This window comes from Dromiciops gliroides, chromosome 4 (genome assembly GCF_019393635.1).
Source record: "Dromiciops gliroides isolate mDroGli1 chromosome 4, mDroGli1.pri, whole genome shotgun sequence".
NCBI classification, from domain to species: domain Eukaryota; kingdom Metazoa; phylum Chordata; class Mammalia; order Microbiotheria; family Microbiotheriidae; genus Dromiciops; species Dromiciops gliroides.
In genome coordinates, this window is record NC_057864.1 from 157,196,884 (window position 1) to 157,204,477 (window position 7,594).

Below are 7,594 nucleotides of genomic sequence, written 5' to 3' on the forward strand. Positions count from 1 at the left end.
TTTGGCTGTGAAAGGGAGAAGAGATAATAGGATGACAGCTTCAGGGGGTGGCAGAATCAACTATAAATTTCTTTGTTGTTGTTTTTTTAAAGGACTTGGGAGACATCAATATATATGTAGGTGGTGGGCAAGAAGCTAGTGAATTAGATAAGATTAAAAGTAAAAGAGAGGGGCAGTGGATAGAGCACTGGCCCTGGATTCAGGAGTACCTGAGTTCAAATCTGGCCTCAGACACTTAACACTTACTAGCTGTATGACCCTGGGCAAGTCATTTAACCCCAATTGCCCTGTAAAAAAAAAAAAGGTAAAAGAGAGAGCATCATTGAGGACAATCTTCCAAAAGAAATGAGATGGAATGGGCTCTGAAACACATGGGGAGAGGGTGGCTTGGGCAAAGAGAAAAACTAATTTTTGATCAGATACTGGAGCAAAGAGAGAATGGAGAATGATGAAGTGGGCTTTTGAGGTGTGATGTAAGGTAGAGAGGGAACTTGGGACAAGATTCTATTCTTCCCAGTGAAGTAAGAGGTCAAGTCTCTACTCAGAAAGAGAAGAAGAAAGATGGAAAAGGAGGCTTTGAGAACAAAGGAAAAATTTTGGAATAGCTACTGCAAAAACACCAGCCCTGGATTCAGGAAGACCTGAGTTCAAATCCAGCCTCAGACACTTGACACTTACTAGCTGTGTGACCCTGGGCAAGTCGCTTAACCCTCATTGCCCTGAAAAAAAATTCAAATTAAAAATTAAATAGCTACGTCAGAAAGTGTCATGCTAGAGAGTCAATAAAAGAAAAATAGCAAGATTGCCATGAGCAATGAGGGCCAAGTTGAAATTAGACAACAAAAAGTCCTAGTGAAACTAGTCAGCTCATGTATTTGATTTTTTTAAATGCTTTATATGGGTGTATTTTTTTATATCACTGTTATTTGTCTAGCTACCACTAGCCATCAGAAATAGAATCAATGCTTTTCAAGTTTTGGGTTGGGGGGGGGACGGCAATGAGGGTCAAGTGACTTGCCCAGGGTCATACAACTAGTAAGTTTCAAGTGTCTGAGGCCAGATTTGAACTCAGGTCCTCCTGAATCCAGGGCCAGTGCTTTATCCACTGCATCCTAGCTGCCCTCAGAACCAATGCTTTTAACAAAGAATGATTAGATGAAATTAACTAGAACACTGACCCTGTGGAATAGTATATGCTTCCCACCATGTGCCTCTTCCTATAACTGCAGTCCATGACCTCTTTAAATTAGCATTCTTTTCCTTTCCATGATTGTGGTCATTTTCCTATTGTTCTTTGATCCTCCTTATTTCCCTCTTTCTCAATTCTTACAAATCTAAGTTTTGCTAAACTCTTCATAGTTATTGTTTCTTTTAGAGTAATCAAATTCCATTATATTTAGATGCCAAAATTTCTTCAGGCCTTCCACAATTGATGGGAAGCCATTATGTTTCCATATTTTTGTTGGCACAAGCAATGCTACCACAAACATTTTGGTACATGTGGGGCTTTTTCCTTTGTCTTTCAACCACTTGGCATATACACCTAGTGTGACACCCCTGGAGCCATGCATATAGTTTAGACATTTTCCCAGAAGGGTTAAAAATTACTTTTCAGAATGGTTGGACAAAGTCACAGTTCAGACAGCAGGATAACTGTGTGTCTGTCTTCACACACCCCAGATTTCCAGAATTTCTCCATGAACAATTAATAGCATGTGAAGGGAAATAAAGTTGTGACAGCTGAGGGCTGGAATTGATCAAGGATGGTGATTGGGAAAGGGAAATTGGGCTTATAGGTAGCTCATGGAGCAGGGCTGAAGTAGTGGACAATAGAATTTGGATTGTGAAAGGAGAAATGTGAAACCAGAGAAGATTAAGAGAATGGACCTGTTGGAGGGACTTGCAATCTGGATCTGGGGGCTAGCTCACCCAAAGAGGTGGATGGTGAAAGGGAAGGAAGGGAGGGATGGAAGGAGGGAGGGAGGGAGAGAGAGAAAGAGAGAGAGAGAGAGAGAGAGAGAGAGAGAGAGAGAGAGAGAGAGAGAGAGAGAAAAGGAAGGACGCACTGACGGTCGGACGGAAGGAAGGAAGGAAGGAAGGACGGAAGGAAGGAGGGAAGGAAGGAAGGAAGGAAGGAAGGAAGGAAGGAAGGAAGGAAGGAAGGAAGGAAGGAAGGAAGGAAGGAAGGAAGGAAGGAAGGAAGGAAGAGAAGAAAGAAAGAAAGAAAGAAAGAGTGAGTCCTCGTCACGAGAAAACTGCGGCAGGGCAAGGTGGTGGTTGTAGGCTGGAGGTGGCGGTAGCCGCTGGGATCTGAGGGGAGTAACCCCAAGGGAGAGGGAGTAGCTGTCTAGGATGGCGCTGGAGAGCCTAGTTGTGCATGGGGGAGGACGGGGTATACCCAGGAGTGTATGAGCCCTTCCCCTCCCTCGAGGCGGGCTGACTCACGCCCCCAAACCCCAGATGCTGAGAGCGGACACAGCGCAGTTGTGGCCAGTGAGCCCCGAGGGAGGCGGCGCCTGTCAATCGGCCTTTCCCGGGCTTCTCCAGCAAGGCACCGGTGCGTACCTCCACAAAGACCTTGTCGTGCCCCGCGGCCGCCAGCCCCTGCGCCTCACCCGCTTTGGAGGAGGCCCGCCTGCTGGTCCCGGAGTCTCCAGCAGCCTCGGACCGCGGAGCCCGTGGTCGCCACTGGGAGCGGGCCACAAAGTGTGTGAGCCAATGGGAAAAGAGCTGGGACAGGAAGCTTAGTGATTTTGGGGCAGGAGCCGCCTGTCCACAGAAACAAACCTGGGCGGTGTGTGTCATCCCGGAGCTAGGCGGGAATATTGATTGTCCGGGACGCTCAGGAGAAGACGACACACCTGACTATCTTCAGCAGCAAACCGGCACAGCTCACTGTCACAGGCCGAGGGAACCAGAGGACTGAAACCCCAACAGAAGTTGCCTTCATGAGCCTTCGACCTACACCGCCTAGACCCCTCTGTGTCCTCCTGATGTTCACAAGTGAGTGATCTACACACCTGTAGAGATGGACTATGGAGAGGCAGCCCTTGGGGAAGGAAGGTGGTGGCGGTGGTGATCTGCAAAACTGTTGTTGCCTGCATTTCTTCACTGTAGCTGCTTGCTTCCCGCTGAGGCATCTTCTTTGTTTCAATTTCCCAAATACAAACCCTAAGCCCTGTTGGTCCCTTTTGAAAAAAAATGGGGGGCTAGGCTGAGGCAGTCCAAGAGATGTCTTTTCAAAGTGCCTGCATCTGGCCCTCTCCACCCTTAATGTAGTTCATTAGAAACAGCCAAGAGGGTGAAACTGCAACAGACTTGCTCCTCTGTTCCCTGGCCCTTCAGGCTTGAAATTGATTGGACAACGGGAAGGTGTGGGGTAGCTATGAAAGAGAAGGAAGAAATATTATAGGGTCAAAACCTATTGCATCCATATTTGTTATTGAGGCTGGTATTTTTTACATTCTTTACCATCTTCTGTAAAATCTGGAGGCTATAGTCTTCGATTAAAGAAAACACAGAAACTTCTCTTATTTCCTAGATTTCCTACCTGCTGATGAGTTCAACCATAGTCATTTTGCTGGGCAAATTCTTTCATACTATTGGTAACTTCTTCAGCTATTTGCATCTCCCAGTATTTACCTCCATAACAGCTATAAATGAGATCTGACTACAACTCACTTATAGGTCATCTAACCTGCCACTTGACTCCTTGCTTTATATTCATTTTCGTAATCACAAGCCCTGCGGAGATCTAGGTATGTTCTTCATAATGAATTTGCATTCTCTTATCCTTAATAAATTATCTTGAGCCCCCATTCCAGTTTATTACAGTAGTATAAATTATTCAAATATTATTAGTAAAGCTCATGTTTTAAAATAAATATTAAAATTACTAAATATATAGTGTTTTGACAAACTGTCAATAATAAGCATATATGTATGTACATATATATTTTACAATCTGTTGGTTATGGCTAAAGTCATCTCAAAATATTAGTAGTCAACTTCTCCTGTTTGGAAAGACAATCTTAAATCATTCAACTTAGTCCAGATAATGAAAAGTCTCTTTAGCTTCTTCTTAACATTTTCCCTCAAGATTAGTCTTCCCCCTCCCCCTTGGTTTTCTCTTCATCAATAAAAGAAAAGCCTTCTAGATTCTCTCAAGCTCTTCTGAGAATCTTTAGTATTTGTGGTTAACTTTCCATTAGATAGTTTGGATAGGGGGCAGCTAGGTGGCAAGTGGATAGAGCACTGGCCCTGAAGTTGGGAGGACCTGAGTTCAAATCTCACCCTAGACACTTAATAGCTGTGTGACCCTGGGCAAGTCACTCAACCCCAACTGCCGTAAACTTCCAGGGCCATCTCCAGTCAGACCTGATTATATGTATATATGTATATGTATGTGTGTGTGTGTGTATATATATATATGTGTGTGTGTGTGTGTATGTGTATGTATATATACACATACATACATATATACACATTTATATTTATATACATATATGCTTATTGAAAACAAATTAATAGAGCAGAAATCTTTATACTATGTTTTTGTAGCCTATTTGCTGATCTATTGCTTAAAATGTTTTGTGTCAAATTTCATTAAGGATATTCATCTATAATTGTATGTCTCTGCTTTGTCTCTCCTTTGTTTAAATATCAGCACCATGTTTTTTGTCCAAGAAATTGGAAGAGTTCTTAAAATGTTAGAACTAATTGTTTTTTGAAAGTTTGATTAAAATCACTTGTAAATCCATATAGGCCTGGAATATTTCTTTCCTTGGAAGTTAATTTATATTTCATTGCATTTTTTTCCTTGATGTTGGGTTAACTAATCCATTTCTTCTTTAGTTAATCTAGGTATTTCATATTTTTGTAAGAATCCATCCATTTCATAAAAATTTCAAGCTTTATTAGCATACAGTAGGACAAAATAATTTCCTGGAAAATCCCCTTTATGATTTCTTTATTTAGTCTTCAGTGGTCATGAATTCTTTTTTTCCTTTTTGATATGAATATGAAAAATATGGTTGTCTTTTCTCTTTTTAGTTTTATTTGTATTAACACTTTATTTTATTAATTTAAAAAGTGTTTGCTATATGCTGAATTGATTTATTCTTTCTATCTTTTGTTGATGAAAGCTTTGAGAGATCTAATTTTTCTCCTCAGAACTATTTTAACTGAATCCCATAGGTATTGTAGGTTGTCTCATCATTTTCTTCAATGAAATCCTCTCTTATTTCTACCTTGACAAACAAGGGGTTTTTTTTATTTTTTAATTAAATTTTATTTTATTTTCACAAATATCTGCTTTTCCTTCCTGCTTCCCCTTCCTCAAATGCAGTAAAAAAGCAAGAAAAACAAAATATTTATAACAAACATGTATAGTCAAACAAAAATTTTCACATTGACTATGTCCAAAAATAAATGTCTCAGTTTACACTCTGAATCCATCACCTCTAGCAAGAACTGATTAACATGCTTCATCCTGAGTTCTCTTTAGGACACCATCCTGGGTTCCTAGGAGGATTTAACAGAAAGAGCAAAGTTTGGGGAAGGATAAAGTTCAGATGTGGTGATAATTAGCTTTCTTTGGGGTATTTTGAGTTTGAGATGAAAGGGGGGGGGCAGCTAGGTGGTGCAGTGGATAAAGCACCGGCTCTGGATTCAGGAATACCTGAGTTCAAATCCAGCCTCAGACACTTGACACTTACTAGCAGTGTGACCCTGGGCAAGTCACTTAACCCCCATTGCCCTGCAAAACAAAATCAAAAACAAAAAGAGAAAGAAAAGAAAGAAAGAAAAGAGATGAAAGGGACCATTTGGGTATTCTTTATCTTTTTGATTACTTATTCTGTTCCCAGTAAGTAAAGTGTTTTTGGTTTCTTTTCCTTCCCCAATCACAGTTATTATTGTCCCAAGTACCTACATCCCAAGGGGTCAAAATCTCCTTCATCCTAAATAATATGTGAAAAGTTTCCATCTTCTTCCCATAGAGATGCAGACTTAGGAATTGAGATTGTGTGAGAGCCTAGAAAAAGGATTCAACTTAGAGTAATAGGACCTGAGTTAAAATCCTCCCTCTAATGCTTTTTGCTTGTCTCCCTTTGGGCAAGTCAGTCTTTGATAAATTGAGGAAGATGACCTCTAACATCTCTTATAACTTTAAATAAATGACTTGTCTTTTATTTTAAGTCAATGTTCTTTCCATTACTGTGATATCATGTCAGTCTAACCTTACCTCTGATATATTGTGGGTTAGTTGTTCGGTTACATCTGAGTCTTTGTAACCCCATTTGGGGTTTTCTTGGCAAAGATGCTGGGGTGGTTTGCAATTTCCTTTTCCTAATCATTTTACAGATGAGGCAACTGAGGCAAACAGGGTTAAGTGACTTGACCAGGGTCACACAGCAAGTAAGCTTCTGAGGTCCTATTTTAACTCAGGTCTTCCTTACTCCAGGTCCAGCCCTCTATCTCTTCAGTGTGCCTAGCTGCTCACCTTTGACATATAGGGGCTGTGGGAACTAAACAGATCACCTAACATCCCACTGCTCCAAAAAACATTCCTCTGACCTGTCTGAGGCTGCTGCATAGATCATAGGTTCATAGTTTTACAACCAGAAGAAACCTCAGAGGTTATCTAGTCCAGCTGCCTCATTTTACAAATTAAGTGAGCCTTAGAAAGTGATTTGTCTAACCTCACAGAGTAACATAAGAGCAGAGTTGGAATGAGAATCTCAAGCCCCAGATCAATGCTGTTCTTTTTCTACCTAAGAAAACAACCTGTATCCAGGAAACCAAAATCAAATTTACAACCTAATGCTCACCCCATAATCTGAGATTGGGAGGAAGGTAAAGAGTTGATAGATACAGGTGAGGACATTATGTGTACCAGCCACACAAACCAAAATTGATCTATGTGAAGACATGGAAATGGGAAATGGAGTACAGAGTTTGGGAGGTTGCTAATAGTTGAGTTTGGCTGGAATGAACAATACACAAAGGGAAAGAACATGAGAAAACTGGAAAAGAAGCAGATTGTGGAGGCTCAGGAGTTTATACATTCATGCTAGGGGAACCACACACACACACACACACACACACACACACACACACACACACACACACACACATACACACACCACTCAGGCTTTTGAGCAGAGGAAAAGTAATGGTCAGTACTCTACCTTGCTGCAGCAACTCTATGGAGGATGAAATGGAGAAAGAAAGAAAAAAAGGACACAGGGAGAGGTATTAGGAGGTTATTATAATAGTACAAGAAAGAGAGAGTAAGGCCCTGACCTAGGGTAATGGCCCTGTGAGTAGAAAGAATGAGCTACATACGGCACATTCTATAGAGATAGAAGAGATAAGATTTGGCCTCTGATTGAATATGATCAGGAGAGAGAATATCAAAGCTGAACCCAAGACTCCAGTCCTGGGTGACCAGGAGCATGGTGTGGCTCTCCAGAGGAGTGAAAACTGGAGAAGGGTCAGGTTTAGAGGGGAAGTCAATGAGTTCAATTTCACACCTGACTCTGAGATGCCTATGGGACGTGCAGGTGGACCTCTTCAGCTCTCTTCTGCATTT